Source organism: Giraffa tippelskirchi, chromosome 12 (genome assembly GCF_054371585.1).
Source record: "Giraffa tippelskirchi isolate mGirTip1 chromosome 12, T2T-mGirTip1v1.2.pri, whole genome shotgun sequence".
Taxonomy (NCBI): domain Eukaryota; kingdom Metazoa; phylum Chordata; class Mammalia; order Artiodactyla; family Giraffidae; genus Giraffa; species Giraffa tippelskirchi.
In genome coordinates this window covers 110,446,690-110,466,064 of record NC_137286.1, presented here as the reverse complement: position 1 = coordinate 110,466,064, position 19,375 = coordinate 110,446,690, and positions in this window count along the sequence as shown.

The window sequence follows — 19,375 nt, the reverse complement described above, 5'->3', positions numbered from 1 at the left end:
TTTTGATAAAATATAAACAATCATGAATTAATTAAGCCTAGATTATCTTTCCAGGTAAACAGGACTTATAACAAACATATACAAATAAAAAGATCAAAGAACAAACTAAACTAAAACGAAATTATTCATTTGGTAAAAACTATAATAAACAGTATTTAAATACAAATGATAGACCAATAGAAAATACAACATTATTGTATATAACAGAGAAATACATACAATAAACAATTTTAAATTAATGCAAACAGTTTCTATAAATTAATAAGTAAAATAGTTTAATGGAACAATAATAAAAGCTATGAACAAATAATTCACAGAATAGAAAATTCAAAAGGACAGTAACCATATCATTAGATGTCTAGCATTACTAGAAGTCAGGAAATTGCAAATTAAATCAGTAAGAAAATATCATTTTTTACCATTGCACTGAAAGATATAGAGGAAAAAATAGCCTGACACATTGTTGATGGTACAGTATATTATAAAAATTTTAGGAAGCAATCTAGCAGTATTTATAAAATTTAAAATATATGAACTTTTAGAACCAACGTTTTTCTTCTGTGAACTTTCTCTACAGATATGACAGTATCAATAATTGAGAGATATCAGCATGATTGAAATTAATTTTAAAATTCCAGTAACAATGTTAATACTTAAGTATAGAAAAATGATTGAAAATGCATTGAGTTCACTTAATATAAAGCTGTAAACTGTTGAAAGAAGACAAGTTAAATGTATATTAAATACATATAAATTTGGAACGATGTCCATGGTATATTTTAAGTGGAAACAATTAAGTTAAAACTTTAAAAAACTATCTTACATTTTTGAAATATAAATCAAACAAAACAATAATTTTATTATGTATATATTTGAACAAAGGTACTATTTTGGAAAGATATAGTTTATACCAAAATGTTAATAATCTTTAGTTCTATTTTTCGGTACTCAACCAGTATAAGTGCTTTTAATTTTTTGCAGGAATATATTTCTACCATCTAAAAATCATGTATCAGTGAGTTGAGATGACCTTAACCTAGGAATAGTTTCCGCTGTATGTCTTAGATAAGCTTGATCCTCGGGCTCCAGCTCCCATAGTGTTTTGCTTTTGCCTTCTACACTAAACAGCTCTCTGACCACAATACTGTAAGTCAATACCTGAGACTACTTCTGCATTTCTATATGTGAAATATATATATATTCTATATACATATATATTATATATATAAATATATATATATTCTATATACATATATATCCTATATATATAGAATATATATATTTATTCTATATATATTCTGCAAATCTATATATGAAATTGCTTACTGATCTCTACTAAATATTGACTGCTTCAAACAATATTAATTTTTTGAAGTTATAGCCAAACGTACGTGCATGCTAAGTGATTTCAGTCATGTCTGACTCTTTGCAACCCCATGGACTGTAGCTGACCAGGCTCCTCTAATCCATGGGATTCTCTAGGTAAGAATACTGGAGTGGGTTGCCATTTCCTTTTCCATGGAATCTGCCCGACTTGGGGATCTAACCTACATCTCTTATGTCTCCTGCATTGGCAGGTGAGTTCTTTACCACTAGTGCCACCTAGGAAGTCCAGCCAAACATACTAGAGAAGACAAATGTGACCACCATGTGTTGAATAATTGTTTTGTGTCACACAACTTGCTAGTCACTTTCAGTGTCCATAAATGTGAAACTTATTCATACAAACACTTATTTGTAGAGCAGTGAGTAGAATCCTGATTAGTAAGCATACACACAAGAAAAATACTAACATAAATGGTTACGATAACAACAAAAGAGTGACTGAATTTGACTCAAAATAGAGTTAAGGGACATTCCCAGAAGCAATGTTAAGGGACCAAAACTGTTTATTCTCCCGTATGTTAAACACTTTATTTTCCCTCTAGCAGCTTGTGTCTATTCTGGTTTCTTAAGTAAGTCTGAAACAAGATCTGATCTCGATGCATTAGAATTTTGAAGGCAGGATGCAAGACAGCCATTTAGAGAAACAAAGTTCTATATTTTCAGTCTTCTTTTTTCACAATCAGCTAAAAAATATCTAGTTTATTTTTCCCAGACACATTTTACTCCTATTCAAAAGATTCTTGTGTAAATTTGACAAATTTAGATTTTTTTTTCTTTTGTTTTTTCATACTATCTTAGTCCACTCGGGCTACCATAACATTATACCGTATGGTGGGTGGCAGAAACAACAAAACTTTCTCACAGGGAAGCTCAAGATCAAGCTAGCAGTAGGTCTGGTTTCTAGTGAGACCTCTCTTCCTAGTTTGTAGATGCCCACTTTTTTTGCTGTTTGTTCACATGACTTTTCCCGAGTGTGGAGAGACAGAGAAATCTCTCTCTTCTTATAAGCCACCAATACTATTGGATTAGTACCACACCCTTATGACCACATTCAATTTTATCTACCTCTTAAAAGCCTGATTTCCAAATGCAGTCATGTTAGAAATTAGAGCTTTAACATGTGGATTTGAGGTGGGGAGCCACAACTCAGATATACTAATGTTTAACACTTTAGTTTTTTATTTCAGAGTAATTAACCTATGAATGGGCCTTCCCAAGTGGCTCAGTCGTAAAGAATCTGCCTATGAGGCAGAAGACGCAGGAGATGCTGCAGATTTGATCACTGGGTTGGGAAGATCCCCTGGAGGAGGGCATGACAACCCAACCCACTTCCATGGCAGAGGAATCTGGCAGGCTACAGTCCATATGGTCACTCAGAGTCAGACATGACTGAAGCAACTGAGTACACCCGCAGACTATGAATACTTATAATATGCAGGGTAAATAGAGGTTACAGTGTTGTACACAATTATTATAATAACGGTACCATACATATCTGTGTATTCATTCATCAATTTACTCTTTCAACAAACATTTTCAAAAGCTTATTCTAGGCATATGAAACAGAAAAGCACAAATAATAAGTGAGTAACTTCAGTTTGTCTAATTTGGGGAGAATTTGGTACATTTCTCTTATAATATCAAATGATCAGTCACCACTACTTTTGGTCACCTGTTCTATACTCAACATTTTAGGATGCATTTGGGGGAATGAAAACCAGATATAGTGCACATAATACACATTTTGATGTTGAAAACATAATATGCTCATAAATCTTTTAGTGGGGAATTATTTGGAATTATCAGCAATCATTACTATTTCAGTTATCTAAGTCTACAACAATGCTGTGTAATAATCAGTCATGACATTTCCATGACATATAGCAAGAGGATTATTTCCACACTTGAGACAGTCAGCTGGGCAGTTCTGCTGACTGAGTTGGGCTCAGTGGAGGCCATTCATTCACCTGTGGTTAGCTATTAGTTGTTCTGCTTTACTGATCTTGGGTAGGTTCTTTCACAAGTCTGGGCTTGTAGCTGGAAAAAAAATATGATCTGACTTGGATCCACTTGATGTACAGTAAGGAGAGCCAGGGTAGGCTTCAAAAAAGAGAGAAAGGAATTCTGGAAGGCCTAATAACCTGTGTCTCAGAACTGTCACAGCATCATTTCCTTATAATCCACTATGCAAAACATGTTACAAGGCCAGCCCAAATCCTATGAGTAAAGAAAAGAAGTGCATCATTTGTGAAGTGAAAAATCGTATTGCAAAGTATGTAGATACTGAGATGGACGATGAATAGGTGAAGAATTAGGTCCATTTTTTTCAATCAATATAGTACCGTAACACACATAAAAACTGGGGAAAATGTAAACTTAATTTGTTAAATCACTTAACTTCATAGATAATCAGAGAAATTACCAAATGAATCCACAGAGATACCCAAGCTTGTGAATCACAGATAGGAAAATAAACTAAGTCAGTTCAGTTCAGTTCAGTCGCTCAGTCGTGTCCGACTTTTTGCGACGCCATGAATCGCAGCACGCCAGGCCCGCCTGTCCATCACCAACGCCCAGAGTTTACCCAAACTCATGTCCATCGAGTCGCTGATGCCATCCAGCCATCTCATCCTCTGTCATCCCCTTCTCCCCCTGATCAAAATCTTTCCAGGCATCAGGATCTTTTCCAATGAGTCAACTCTTTGCATCAGGTGGCCAAAGTATTGGAGTTTCAGCTTCAATATCAGTCCTTCCAATGAACTCTCAGGACTGATCTCCTTTAGGATGGACTCATTGGATGTCCTTACACTCCAAGGGACTCTCAAGAGTCTTCTCTCACACCACAGTTCAAAAGCATCAATTCTTAGGCACTCAGCTTTCTTTATAGTCCAACTCACATCCATACATGACCACTGGAAAAACCATAGCCTTGACTAGATGGACCTTTGTTAGCAAAGTAATGTCTCTGCTTTTTAATATGCTGTCTAGGTTGGTCATAACTTTCCTTTCAAGGAGTAAGTGTCTTTTAATTTCATGGCTTCAGTCACCATCTGCAGTGATTTTGGAGCCCCAAAAAATAAAGTCAGCCACTCTATTTGCCATGAATTGATGGGACCACATGCCATGATCTTAGTTTTCTGAATGTTGAGTTTTAAGCCAACTTTTTCAATCTCCTCTTTCAATTTCATCAAGAAGCTCTTTAGTTCTTCTTCACTTTCTGCCGTAAGGGTGGTGCCATCTGCATATCTTAGGGTATTGATATTTCTCCCAGCAATCTTGATTCTAGCTTGTGCTTCATCCAGCCCAGCATTTCTCATGATATACTCTGCATATAAGTTAAATAAGCAGGGTGACAATATACAGCATTCAAATGGTTATATCTTTCCTTTTCTCCTTTGCTTTTCACTTCTCTTCTTTTCACAGCTATTTGTAAGGCCTCCTCAGATAGCCATTTTGCTGTTTTGTATTTCTTTTTTGGGAGGATGTTCTTGCTCTCTGTCTCCTGTACAATGTCATGAACCTCCGTCCATGGTTCATCAGGCACTCTGTCTATCAGATCTAGTCACTTAAATTTACTTCTCACTTCCACTGTATAATCGTAAGGAATTTGATTTAGGTCATACCTGAATGGTCTAGTGTTTTCTCCACTTTCTTCAATTTACATCTGAATTAGGCAGTAAGGAGTTCATGATCTGAGCCTCAGTCAGCTCCTGGTCTTGTTTTTGCTAACTGTATAGAGCTTCTCCACCTTTGGCTGAAAAGAATATAATCAATCTGATTTCAGTGTTGGCCATCTGGTGATGTCCATGTGTAGAGTCTTCTCTTGTGTTGTTGGAAAAGGGTGTTTGCTATGACCAGTGCGTTCTCTTGGCAAAACTCTATTAGCCTTTGCCCTGCTTTTTTCTGTACTCCAAGGCCAAATTTGCCTGTTACTCCAGATGTTTCTTGACTTCCTACTTTTGCATTCCAGTCCCCTCTGATGAAAAGGACATCTTTTCTGGGGTAGTCAACACTAAATATGATGGAGAAGCAGAAAAGGTACAGTCTGTTGCAGATAAACTTGCATGTTGAGTGTTTGGCTGGAAAGGGTTAACCTCTGAAGCTCGTCTCTGTGGAAATTCTTCTTTAGCATCTTAAAGCACAGTGTTTCATCAAACTTGGGGAGGAAAGACTTTGAATTTGATTCCTTAAAGTTTCATAATAACATGTTAAATATGTCAAGATATTATTTTTCTAGAGCTAAATTCTTATTATAATAAAATCAAACTTTTATTAATAAAAACATAACTTCATAGGAATTACTTAAATGTATTTTTAGAATCTGTTTTTATGATGGATTATAGATGACAGGATAAATGAGCTGCCTGTGATTTTGATTCAACTTTCAAACATATGTTGATTCTAAGCATTCTGATGTTTACACATGATCAGCCCTGTGTTACAGTCAGTCATGCTTAAAATAACTAAATGAATGAAAATAATGAATTTAATTAATGAAATATTAAAAAGTTCACTCCACAAATAACAATTTATAATGATGTGTACAGAATAGCTCTTTAATATGAAGATTTAGTTGTAGTCATCTTGTACACTAATGCCAAATCTCAATACTTATAAAAAGAAAGATTTAAGTATTACCCAACCCCATAAAAGAGCTCTCATTTAATTTTATACTGTTTTTAATCAGATATAGTAAAAAATGTATATGAGCATTTCTATCTTCAAAAAGCATATGCTGCATCTTAAATATGTATCAGTTCAGTTCAGTGCTCAGTCATGTCTGACTCTTTGCGACCCCATGGACTGCAGCAGGCCAGGCTTCCCTGTTCATCACCAACTCCCGGAGCTTGCTCAAACTCATGTCCATCAAGTCAGTGATGCCATCCAACCATCTCATCCTCTGTCATCCCCTTTTCCTCCTGCCTTCAATCTTTCTCAGTATCAGAGCCTTTTCTAATGAGTTGGCTCTTCAAATCAGGTGGCCGAAGTATTGGAGCTTCAGTTTCATCATCTGTCCTTCTAGTGAATATTCAGGACTGATTTCCTTTAGGATTGACTGGTATATGATCCTATACTAGGGCTGATTTCCTTTAGGATGGATAGATGTATATATCTATAAGTAAAATTTGAATTTCAAGTAAAGCTAAAACTTTCAATGTTTATCTATTTCATCATTTGCCCTCTTTGTACAAAACCAGGCTAGGAATAAAAAGAACTAAAACCTAAATATTTTTGGAGTTTTCTCTTTTACACAAAAGGTAATTGTCTTATCAGAGATTTCTATACACTTCTCTGTGTTATCATCCTGAGAAAGTTCTGATAATAAAGGGGGTAATGGTAATGGTAGTTACACAATGAAAATAATACGAATTAATCTCTTGAAGTTTTTTGTTTTTTGTCCCACTCAGTGTCCGTGTTATACTTTGTCCCCTGATCTTTATATTGCCATTAAGTTATTATTACAAGCATGCTTTGCTTCCCATTTTCCTTCACTCACAGCATGAGTGGGTGATGCTTCAGTCAGTCCCAAGGACAGAGGAGCCCGGCTGGCTACAGTTCATGGGGTGGCAAAGAGTCAGACATGACTGAAGCACATATATATGTAGTTTATTACAGTTACTTCAGAAAACACTGATTAATTTTTGTCCACAAGATTTTTGCTAGGAAATGTGATTTCATGAAAACAAATTTTCATTGTCAACAGTTTATAATCTGCAAGGGTGATATAATCACCTTATTTTCAAGATGGAATAGAGACAGGTAAAAATCTGAAACACAAATGTGGGTATAGATATTATATGTGTAGATGCAGATATATAAATGAAAACCAGAGCAAGTCATATAGTTGGTTGCAAAAACAATCATCACTGGAGATTCCAGACAGAGAAATTAGCATTGACTTCATGGAATAAGTGACTTTTAGCAACAGATATACTAGCTTGAAAAGACAAATGAAGAATTCAGACAGACTTTACAAAATATGTTCATACTTTATCAGTTTTTATTGTTTCCCAAGAAAGAGCTAATATTTTTCAGATATCTTTTTTCCTCTGGTTGTTAAGAAGACTGTCTAGAGATAAGTATCATATTTCTAAAATATTGATGTAACATTGTTTTATAACATTATGTTTCATGTGTACAACATTATATTTTGATTTCTATATACACTAAAGTGTGCTCATCTCCAAAAACTTAGTTTTCCATCTGTCAACATAAAATTTTCCCTCTTTACCCATTTTCTTTCCCTCTCTTACCTCTGATAACCACTAATCTGATCTCTGCATATATGTCTATTTTTGTCTGGTATGTTTTATTCACTTTTTAATGTCCCATGAATGAGTGAAATCATAAAATATTTGCCTTTTCCATCTGATTTATTTCACTTGGTGTAATACCCTTAAGGTCCACTAATATTGTTGCAAATGGCAGGATTTTATCTTTCTTATGGCTGAATAGTATTCCATTGTTTATATATGCCACATCTTCTTTATCCATTCATCCATCAATAGGTTGTTTCCATATTTCAGTTATTGTAAATAATGTTGTGATGAACTTTGGAGAACGTGGTTTTTTTCAAATTAAATTTTTTGCGATTTTCAGAAAATACCCAGAAGGGTAACATTTGGATAATATGGTAGTTCTCTCTTCTTAAACTTGAGGAAATTTTCTTACATTTTTCAGTAGAGGCTGCATCACTTTATATTCCCAGTAAGGTGTACATTTTCTTCACATCCTCAGTAACACATCATTTCTTGACTTTATGATAATAGTCACTTTAATTAACATGATATCTCACTCTGGTTTTGACTTACATTTCTGTAATAATTAGTGATGCTAAACATCTTTTTATATGACTGTTGGCTATGTGTATGCCCTCTTTGGAAAAATATCTATTCTGATCCTCTGCCCACTTTTCAGTTGAGTTGTTTTGGGGTTGTATAAGTTCTTTATATACTTTGGATATAAACCCCTTATCAGACATAGGATTTGCTGATATTATCTTTCATTTAGTCAATTGTCTTTTTGTTTTGTTGATGGTTTCATTTGTTTTGCAGAAACTTTTTCGTTTGATGTATTCCCATTTGTTTATTTTTACTTTTATTTCCCTTGCTTGAGGAGACATGCAGAAAAATATTTCTAAGACGAATGTCAAAGAGCCATTTCCTTCTCTGGGGGATCTCCCTGACCAAGGGATTGAACCTATGTCTCCTGCATTGGCAGGCAAGTTCTTTACCACTGAGCCATCAGGGAAGCCCCTAGTGTAAAAAAAAAAAAAATCAAAGACAGTTAAAATAGGTGAAGAGATATACCATGTTCTTGAATTGGAAGAATCATATTGTGAAAATGATTATACTATGCAAAGTAATCTATAGGTTTAATGCAACCCCTATCAAACTGCCAATGGTATTTTTCAGAGAACTAAAACAAATAACTTACAATCTGTATGGAAATGCAATAAACCCTGAAGAGCAAAAGCAATCTTGAGAAAGAAGAATGGACATGGAGAAATCAACCTTCCTAACTTTAGATTACACTGTGAAGCTACAGTCATCAAGACAGTATGGTACTGGCACCAAAAAATGAAATATAAACCAATGGAACAAGTTAAAAAGCCCAGAGATAAACACATGCACCTATGGGCAGGTTTTCTTTGGCAAAGGAGGCAAGAGTATACCACAGAGAATAAACTATCTCTTCAATAAATGGTGTTGGGGAAACTGGACAGCTACATGTAAAAGAGTGAAATTAGAATATTTCCTAATACCATATACAAAAATAAACTCAAAATGGATTAAAGACCTAAATGCAAGACCCAAAGCTATAAAACACTTAGGGGAAAACATAGGCAGACCACTCTTTGACATAAATCACAGCAAGATTCTCTCTGATCCACCTCATAGAGTAATGGAAATAAAAACAAAAATAAATAAGTGGGACCTAATTAAACTTAAAAGCTTCTCACAGTGAAGGAAACTATAGGCAAGATGAAAATACAACCCTCAGAATAGGAGAAAATAATGGCAAATGAAATAACTGGCAAAGGATTAATCTCTAAAATATACAAGCAACTGATGCAGCTTAACACCAGAGAAATAAATAACCGGATCAAAAAGTGGGCAGAAGGCCTAAACAGACATTTTTCCAAAGAAGAAATGCAGATGGCTAATAAATACATGCAAATATGCTCATCATCACTCACTATTCATTTCAGTTCAGTTCAGTTCAGTCACACAGTTGTGTCCAACTCTTTGTGACCCCATGGACTGCAGCATGCCAGGCCTCTGTCCATCGCCAACTGCCAGAGTTTACTCAAACTCATCTCCATTGAGTCGGTGATGCCATCCAACTGTCTCATCCTCTGTCATCCCCTTCTCCTCCTGCCATCAATCTTTCCCAGCATCAGGATCTTTTCCAATGAGTCAGTTCTTCGCATCAGGTGGCCGAAATATTAGAGTTTCAACTTCAGCATCAGTCCTTCCAATGAATATTTAGGACTGAATTTCTTTAGGATGGACAGGTTGGATCTCCTTGCAGTCCAAGGGACTCTGAAGAGTCTTCTCCAACACCACAGTTCAAAAGCATCGATTCTTTGGTGCTCAGCTTTCTTCACTCATTATTAAAGAAATGCAAATCCATCCTGCAAAGAGATATCACCTCACACTGGTCAGAATGGCCATCATCAAAATATCTACAAGCAATAAATACTGAAAAGGATATGAAAAAAAGGGAATCCATGTACACTGTTTGTGGGAATGTAAATCGATACAGTCACTGGGGAGAACAGTATGGAGATTCCTTAAAAAACTAGAAATAAAACTACCATATAACCCAACAATTCCACTAGGGGAAACATACCTTGAGAAAATCATAATTAAAAAGACACATGTACCCCAATGTTCATTGCAGCCCTATTTACAATACCTGGGATGTGGAAGCTATTTAGACATTCATCTACAGTTGAATAGATACAGAAGTTATAGTACATATGTACAATGGAATATTACTCAGCTATAAAAAGGAATGCATTTGAGTCAGTTCTAATGAGGTGGATGAACCTAGAGCCTATTATACAGAGTGAAGTGATTCAGAAAAATAAAAACAAATGTTGTATATTAACACACACACATGCACACACACATATATGTGTACATATATATATATATATATATATATATATATATATATATGTATATAATCTTGAAAGATAGTACCAGTGAACACATTTGCATGGCAGCAAAGGAAGTGCAGACATAAAGAACAGACTTGTGGACACAGTGGGGAAAGGAGAGGATGGGATGAATGGTGAGAGTAGCACTGAAATATGTACATTACCATATGTAAAATAGAATTTGCCCACTACCTCACAGAGATTTTGCTGTATGATGCATGGAGCTCAAACTCAATGCTCTGTGACAACCTAGAGGGTAGGATGGGGTAGGAGGTGGGAGGGAGGTTCAAGAGGGAGGGGACATACATATATCTAAGGCTGATACATGTTGATACATGGCAGAAATCAGCACAATATTGTAAAGTAATTACTTTCCAAATATAAATAAAATAAAATTGCTTAGTCTTAAACAAAAGAGTGTACTGCTTATGTTTTCCACTAGGAGTTTTAGTTTTAGGTTTTACATTTAAGGCTTTAACCCATTTTGAGTTAAAAGTAAGATAGTGGTCTAGTTTCATTATTTCTCTATAGCTGCTCAGTTTTCCCAACACCATTTATTAAAGTGACTATTCTTTATCCATTAGGTTTTTTACTACTTTGTTGTAAATTTATTGTCTATATATGTGTTAGTTTATTTTGAGTTCTCAATTCTGTTCCATTTATCTGCGTCTGCCAGTAGCATACTGTTTTGATTATTATAGTTTTGGCAGATAACTTTAAACTTGTTTTTTTTTCAAGATTGCTTTGGTAGAATCTGTGGTTTGCTTTAGGAAACATGGACATTTTCCGTTCAGTTCAGTTCAGTCGCTCGGTGATGTCCGACTCTTCGCGACCCTAGGGACCACAACACCTCAGGCCTCACTGTCCATCACCAACTCCCAGATCCACTCAAACTCATCTCCATTGAGTTGGTGATACCATTCAACCAACTCATCCTCTGTCGTCCCTTTTTCTTCCATGCCTTCAATCTTTCCCATCATCAGGGTCTGTTCCAATGAGTCAGCTCTTCACATCAGGTGGCCAAAGTATTGGAGTTTCAGCTTCAACATCAGTCGTTCCAATGAACTCTCAGGACCAATCTCCATTAGGATGGACTGGTTGGATCTCCTTGCAGTCCAAGGGACTCTCGAGAGTCTTCTCCAACACCACAGTTCAAAAGCATTAATTCTTCGGTGCCCAGCTTTCTTTATAGCCCAACTCTCACACCCATACATGAGTACTGGAAAAACCATTGCCTTGATGAGACAAACCTTTGTTGATAACATAATGTCTCTGTTTTTAATATACTATCTAAGTTGATCATAACTTTCCTTCCAAGGAGTAAGTGTCTTTTAATTGCATGGCTGCACTCTCCATCTGCAGTGATACTGGAGCACCCCAAAATAAAGTCAGCCACTGTTTCCACTGTTTCCCCATCTATTTGCCATGAAGTGATGGGACCAGATGCCATGATCGTAGTTTTTTGAATGTTGAGCTTTAAGCCAACTTTTTCAATCTCCTCTTTCAATTTCATCAAGAGGCTCTTTAGTTCTTCATTTTCTGCCATAAGGGTGGTGTCATCTGCATATCTGAGGTTATTGATATTTCTCCCAGCAATATTGATTCCAGCTTGTTCTTCATCCAGTCCAACATTTCTCATGATGCACTCTGCATATAAGTTAAACAAGCAGGGTGACAATATACAGCCTGACGTACTCCTTTTCCTGTTTGGAACCAGTCTGTTGTTCCATGTCCAGTTCTAATTGTTGCTTCCTGACCTGCATACAGGTTTCTCAAGAGGCAGGTCAGATGGTCTGGTATTCCCATCTCTTTCAGAATTTTCCACAGTTCATTGTGATTCACACAGTCAAAGGCTTTGGCATAGTCAATAAAGAATAAATGTTTTTTCTGGAACTCTCTTTCTTTCTTGATGATCCAGTGGATGTTAGCAATTTAATCTCTGGTGCTTCTGACTTTTCTAAAACCAGCTTGAACACCTGGAAGTTAACGGTTCATGTATAGCTGAAGCCTGACTTGGAGAATTTTAAGCATTACTTTACTAGTGTGTGAGATGAGTGCAATTGTGTGGTAGTTTGAGCATTTTTTGGCATTGCCTTTTTTGGGACTTGAATGAAAACTGACCTTTTCCAGTCCTATGGCCACTGCTGAGTTTTCCAAATTTGCTCGCATATTGAATGCAGCACTTTCATAGCATCATATTTTAGAATTTGAAATAGCCCAACTGGAAGTCCATCACTTCTACTAGCCTGTTTGTAGGGATGCTTCCTAAAGCCTACTTGACTTCATATTCCAGGATGTCTGGCTCTAGGTGAGTGATCACATCATTGTGATTATCTGGGTCATGAAGATCTTTTTTGTATAGTTCTTCTGTGGATTCTTGCCACCTTGTCTTAATATCTTCTGTTTCTGTTACGTCTTTTCTATTTCTGTCCTTTATTGAGACCATTTTTGCATGAAATGTTCCCTTGGTATTTCTAATTTTCTTGAAGAGATCTCTAGTCTTTGCCATTTTATAGCTTTCCTCTATTTCTTTGCATTGATCACTGAGGAAGGCTTTCTTATCTCTCCTTGCTATTCTTTGAACTTTGCATTTAATGAGTATATCTTTCCTTTTATTCTTTGCTTTTTGCTTCTCTTCTTTCCACAGCTATTTGTAAGGCCTCCTCAGACAGCCATTTTGCTTTTTTGCATTTCTTTTTCTTGGGGATGGTGTTGATCCCTGTTTCCTGTACAATGCCATGAACCTCCGTCCATAGCTCATCAGGTACTCTGTCTGTCAGATCTAGTCCCTTAAATCTATTTCTCACTTCCATTGTATAATCATAAGGGATTTGATTTAGGTCATACCTGAATTGTCTAGTGGTTTTCCCTACTTTCTTCAATTTAAGTCTGAATTTGGCAATGAGGAGTTCATGATCTGAGCCTCAGTCAGCTCCCGGTCTTGTTTTTACCGACTGTATAGAGCTTCTCCATCATTGGCTGCACATGTAATGGACATTTTAACAATGCTAAATTCTTCCCATCCATGAGAGAGAAATCTATCTATATTTTTCTGGCTTCAATTTTTTTTCAACATCTTATAATTTTAGTGTACAGATTTTTAACCTCCTTGGGTAAATTTATTCCTAGACATTTAATTCTTTTAGTTGCAACTGTAAATTTAATTGTTACATTAATTCTATTTGTGCTAGTTTGATGTTAGTATACAGAAATACAACAGATTTTGTATCCTGCAATTTTTTTCAGTTTTTTTACTTCTAATAAATTTTTAGTTCTTGTAAAGTCTTTAGGGTTTCCTATATATAAAATTATATTATCTGAAAATAGTGCCAGATTTACTTCTTCCTTTTTGTTTTTATATTTTTTTCTTGCCTAATTGTTATGACTGTAACTTCGAGTACTATGTTGAACAAGAGTAACAAGAGTGGACATTCTTATTTTAATATTGATTTTAGAGGAATAGATTTCAAAGTTTCACCCTTGAGTATGATGTGGCTATAGGTTCATCATATATGATCTTTATTATGTTGAGGTACATCCTTTCTATACCCACTTTATTGACAGGTGTTGAATTTTATCAAGTAATTTTTCTTCATCTATTGAGGTGATAGTATGATTCATAGCCTTCATTTTGATAATCTGTATCATATTGATTGCTATGTGGATTTTGAGCCATTCTTGAATCACTGGAATAAATACCACTTGATCAGGTGTATGATATTTTTAGTGTATTGTTGTGTTCAATTTGTTTATATTTTGTTGAGAATTTTCACATCTTTTTTCATCAGTGATATTGGCCTATAATTTGTGTGTGTGTGCGTGTGTTGCCTTTGTGTGTATTTGGTATCAAGGTGACGTTGGCTTCTTAAATTAGGAAATCTTCCTTCTCTTCAATTTTTGAAACGTTTTGATGATAAGCATTAAAATCACTGAATATTTGGTAGAACTGACCTGTGATACTATCTTGTCCTGAACTTTTGGATTTGGGGATATTTTTATCACTGTTTCAATCTCTGAACTAATGACTGGTCTATTTAGACTTTCTGTGTGTTCATGATTCAGTATTGGAAGATTGTATATTTTTAAGAATTAGTCCATTTCTTCTAGGTTGTCCAATTTGGTGACATTTATATGTTCATAATATTCTCTTACAGTTCTTTATTTCTTTGGCATATATTGTTTTCTTAAAATTATTTTTTGTCTTAATTGGAGGCTAATTTACTTTACAATATTATGGTGTTTCTTCCATACATCGACATGAATCAGCCATGGGTGTACATGTGTCCCCCCATCCTGAACCCCCTTCCCACCTCCCTTCCCACCCCATCCCACTGGCTTGTCCATAGCTTTGATTAGACAGACCTTTGTTAGCAAAGTAATGTCTCTGCTTTTTAATATGCTGTCTAGGTTGGTCACAGCTTTTCTTCCAAGGAGCAAGCATTTTTTAATTTCATGGCTGCAGTCACCATCTGCGTGATTTTGGAGCCCAAAACACCAAAGTCTCTCACTGTTTCCATTGTTCCCCCATCAATTTGCCGTGAAGTTGTGGGACCAGATGCCGGTCATTTTTTGAATGTTGAGTTTTAAGCCAGCTTTTTCATTCTCCTCTTTCACTTTCACCAAGAGTCTCTTTAGTTCTTTGCTTTCTGCTGTAAGGGTGGTATCATCTGCATATCTGAGTTTATTGATATTTCTCTTGGCAATCTTGTTTCCGACTTGTGCTTCATCCAGCCTGGCACTTCTCATGATGTACTCTGCATGTAAGTTAAATAAGCAGGGTAACAATATGTAGCCTTGACGTACTCCTTTCCCAGTTTGGAACCAGTCTCTTGTTCCCTGTCTGGTTCTAACTGCTGCTTCTTGAACTGCATACGAATTTCTCAGGAGGCATGTAAGGTGGTCTGATATTCCCATCTCTTGAAGAATTTTCTGCTGTTTGTTGTGATCCACACAAAGGCTTTGGCATAGTCAATAGAGCAGACATAGATGTTTTTCTGGACCTCTCTTGCTTGTTTGATGATCCAACGGATATTGGCAATTTGATCTCTGGTTCCTGTGCCTTTTCTAAATGCAGGTTGAACATCTGGAATTTCGTGGTTCATGCATTGTTGAAGCCTGGTTAATTTTTGCCAAATTGAAGTAGCAATAGTTCTCCTTTTTACCCCCTTGTACCTTTATGCTATAGTTGCTTCACAGTTTATTCTGACACAGCATTACAAGTTGCTCCTTCTCTCTGTCACTATAATGAAGGTTCTGTGCATTTTTGCCTTTTCATTTCAGACAGAAGAGCTCCTTTCAACATTTCTTATAAGGCAAATCAAATATTGCTGAATTATCTCAGCCTTTGTTTATCTTGGAAAATCCACATTTTCCCTTCATATCTGAAGGATATCCATGCTTGACAGAATATTGTTGGCTGTTTTTAATTTTCAATATTTTGAATATGTTAGTTCACACTCCTGGCCTGAAGAGCTTCTGCTGAGAAATTTGCTGATAGCCTAATGGGCATTCCTTTGTAGGCTGCTATCATTTTATCCTGATTGTCTTAGAGCAGTCTGTCTTTGTAATTGACTTTTGACAGTTTTAATATTACATTCTTGAAGAAAATCTTTTTGTATTTTGATAATTAGGTGTTCTCTTAGAAATGCATCTTAGATAGTTCTAGATAGTGTTGAATACCCAATTCCTTCCCCAAGTTTGGGAAGTTACTAGATACCATTACTTTAAATAAACTTTGCTCCCTTCTTCTTCTCTTTACCTTTACTTTATATTGTCCATTCTAACTGGGTTGAATAGTTCTCATAAAATTTCTTTGCTTTTTAAGATTTTCTGATCGCCTATTCTGCTTGTATCCTTCCTAGATTTCTACCTTGGAGCTCACTAATTCTCTCTTCCAAATAGTCTATTCTTTTTTAATGCTTTCAAATGTCTCAGTTATTGAGTTCTTCAGCTTTAGAATTTTGCTTGTTTTTTTTTTCCTAGAGTTTTAATCTATTTGATAAAGTATTCCTTCTGCTCACTAATTATGTTCCTAAGCTCATTGAACTGTGTTTCTACATTTTCTTTTAGTTCATTGTATTTCTTAGCAGATATTTTGAATTCTTTATTAGTTTGATTTCAATTTCTATGACGTTAAGTTTCTTTGTTTGTTTGTTTTTTGGAAAACTGTTATTTTCTCTTTGTGATACCATGTTACTGTGGTCTTTCATGATGGATGCTTGAAAAGATTTACCTCTGGCAGCACATTTGAAGTAGACAGCACCTTTCTTCTTAGGTAAACCTTATTTGCTTGATTCTAACAATTCAATAGAATGGTAAAGATCCTTTTTTTTTTTAATTTTTTTAGTAAAAATACATGGTATACCACAAGTTTGAGGCTTCTTTTAGTTGATCTGTGTCTAGATGTATTTGAGGATTAGCATTTTTCATCCTCAAAGGCTCTGCCAGAGGTTCATTCATTGTCCCTGCTTGTTCTTCCAGCGTTGCTGGTGCCTTGCTGCTGCCAGTGTTGCTGCTGACATCACTGACTGCACTACCAGGATGGTGAGGTTTTCCAGGGTCACAGGCACCACTACCATGGGAGAAGCGGAGGGTTACAGGGAGTTGCAGTCACAGGTACCTCCACCAGGCCCAGGGTGGTCAGGTTCCAGCTTGCCACTGCTACAAAAAGGGATGGAGGTTCACAGATGCCTCTGTGACTTGAGGTGTCAGAATCCTCTGTCACTGCTGCCCAGCTCCCTGTGGCTGTGGGTGTCACTATAACCTAGAGGCTTGAGTGATGTGAGCTACCTCTACTGCTGCTACTAGGGTCTCTGGGGCTGTGGCTTCAGCTGCCACAACTGTGAGGCCAAGATTGCAAGCACTGTCTCCACAGTTGCCTCAGTTTTTCCTCCTCTGTGTGTTCTAGTACACTGATTTTTAAGAGGTATAGATGTGTGGAACTCTCCAGAGTCCTGGTGTGTTGGACAGAGGGCCCTTTGTTAAGTTTTGAGCATTTTGCTGGTTGTAGATTGAAGGGGGAAGGACAATGGTTACGTGTCACAATACCATGATACTGACAAATTAAATATTATACTGTACTACTAATATATCAAAATATATAAATATTATTATACTCGATGATCATAATGATGATGGTGGTAATGATGATAATAATGGATAAAATGTATTAAGCTTTTACTCTGCACTAGGGACAGATTGGTTTTTTTTTATATACATAAAGTCACTTAACTCATACAACAAATTTATGAGGCTAGTCATATGATCAATATCATCAGCAATTTTAAAATAAAAGAAACTGGAGATTGTAGAAGCTTTAAAAACATGTACAAATTTAAATGTTAACTTGTAATAAGGTTGTAAATCACGGTCTATCAAAATTTAGACTCCAAGCCTTTAATAGCAATTTTCTTTGTACTAGGAAGCAATGCAATACTAGTAATACTAGTAAGTCATCAAATTATATAGCATAATTAAAAAATAATAGGTAAACTTAGCCTTAAAGTATGTACAATTTTTCTTTTAGTTGGTTATTATTATTAGGCTACAAAGCCTAAATAGGTTCTGATTATCCTAGGTAATAAACGTGGAGTGAAGGTACTGAATCAAACTCATTTGTGGTCATCATCATGAACCTGCTATACATTCAACATAGGTGATGAAATCAACTTGCTACTACAGGTTGCCTACTTGCTTCTATGGGGAAATTATCTTTAATTTCACATCACTTCATGGGCACAATAGAAGACAAAAATTGTATAGACCCAAAAGATGCAGAAAATATTAAGAAGAGGTGCTTTCTTAAGCAGAAAGTATTGAGAATATACAAAAGAACTACACAAAAAAGATCTTAATGACACAGATAAACACAATGGTATGATCACTCACCTAGACCCAGACATCCTGGAATGTGAAGTCAAGTGGGCCTTAGGAAGCATCGCTATGAACAAAGCTAGTGGAGGTGATGGAATTCCAGTTGTGCTATTTCAAATCCTAAGAGATGATGATGTTAAAGTGCTGCTCTCCATATGCCAGTCAATTTGGAAAACTCAGCAGTGGCCACAGGACTGGCAAACGTCAGTTTTCATTCCAGTTCCAAAGAAAGGCACTGCCAAAGGATGTTCAAAATTGCACTCATCTCACACGGTAGCAAAGAAATGTTCAAAATTCTCCAAGCCAGGCTTCAGCAGTACATGAACCTGGAACTTCCAAATGTTCAAGCTGGATTCAGGAAAGGCAGAGGATCCAGAGATCAAATTTCCAATATCCACTGTAGCACAGAAAAAGTAAGAGAGTTCCAGAAAAGCATCTACTTCTGCTTTGTCAGATCAGTTCAGTTCAGTCACTCATTCATGTTCAACTCTTTGTGACCCCATGGACTGAAGCACCCCAGGCCTCCCTGTCTGCCACCAACTCCTGGAGTCTGCTCAAATTCATGTCCATTGAGTCATTTATGGCATCCAATCATCTCATCCTCTGTCATCTCCTTCTCCTCCTGCCTTCAGTCTTTCCCAGCATCAGGGTATTTTCCAATGAGTCAGTTCTGTGCATCAGGTGGCCAAAGTAATGGACTTTCAGTTTCAGCATTATTCCTTCCAATGAATATTCTGGACTGATTTCCTCAGGATGGACTGGTTGGATCTCCTTGCTGTCCAAGGGACTCTCAAGGGTCTTCTCCAACACCACAGTTTAAAAGCATCAATTATTCGGTGCTCAACTTTATTTATAGTCCAACTCTCACATCCATACATGACTACTGGAAAAACAATACTTTGACTAGATAGACCTTTTTCAGTAAAGTAATATCTCTGCTTTTTAATA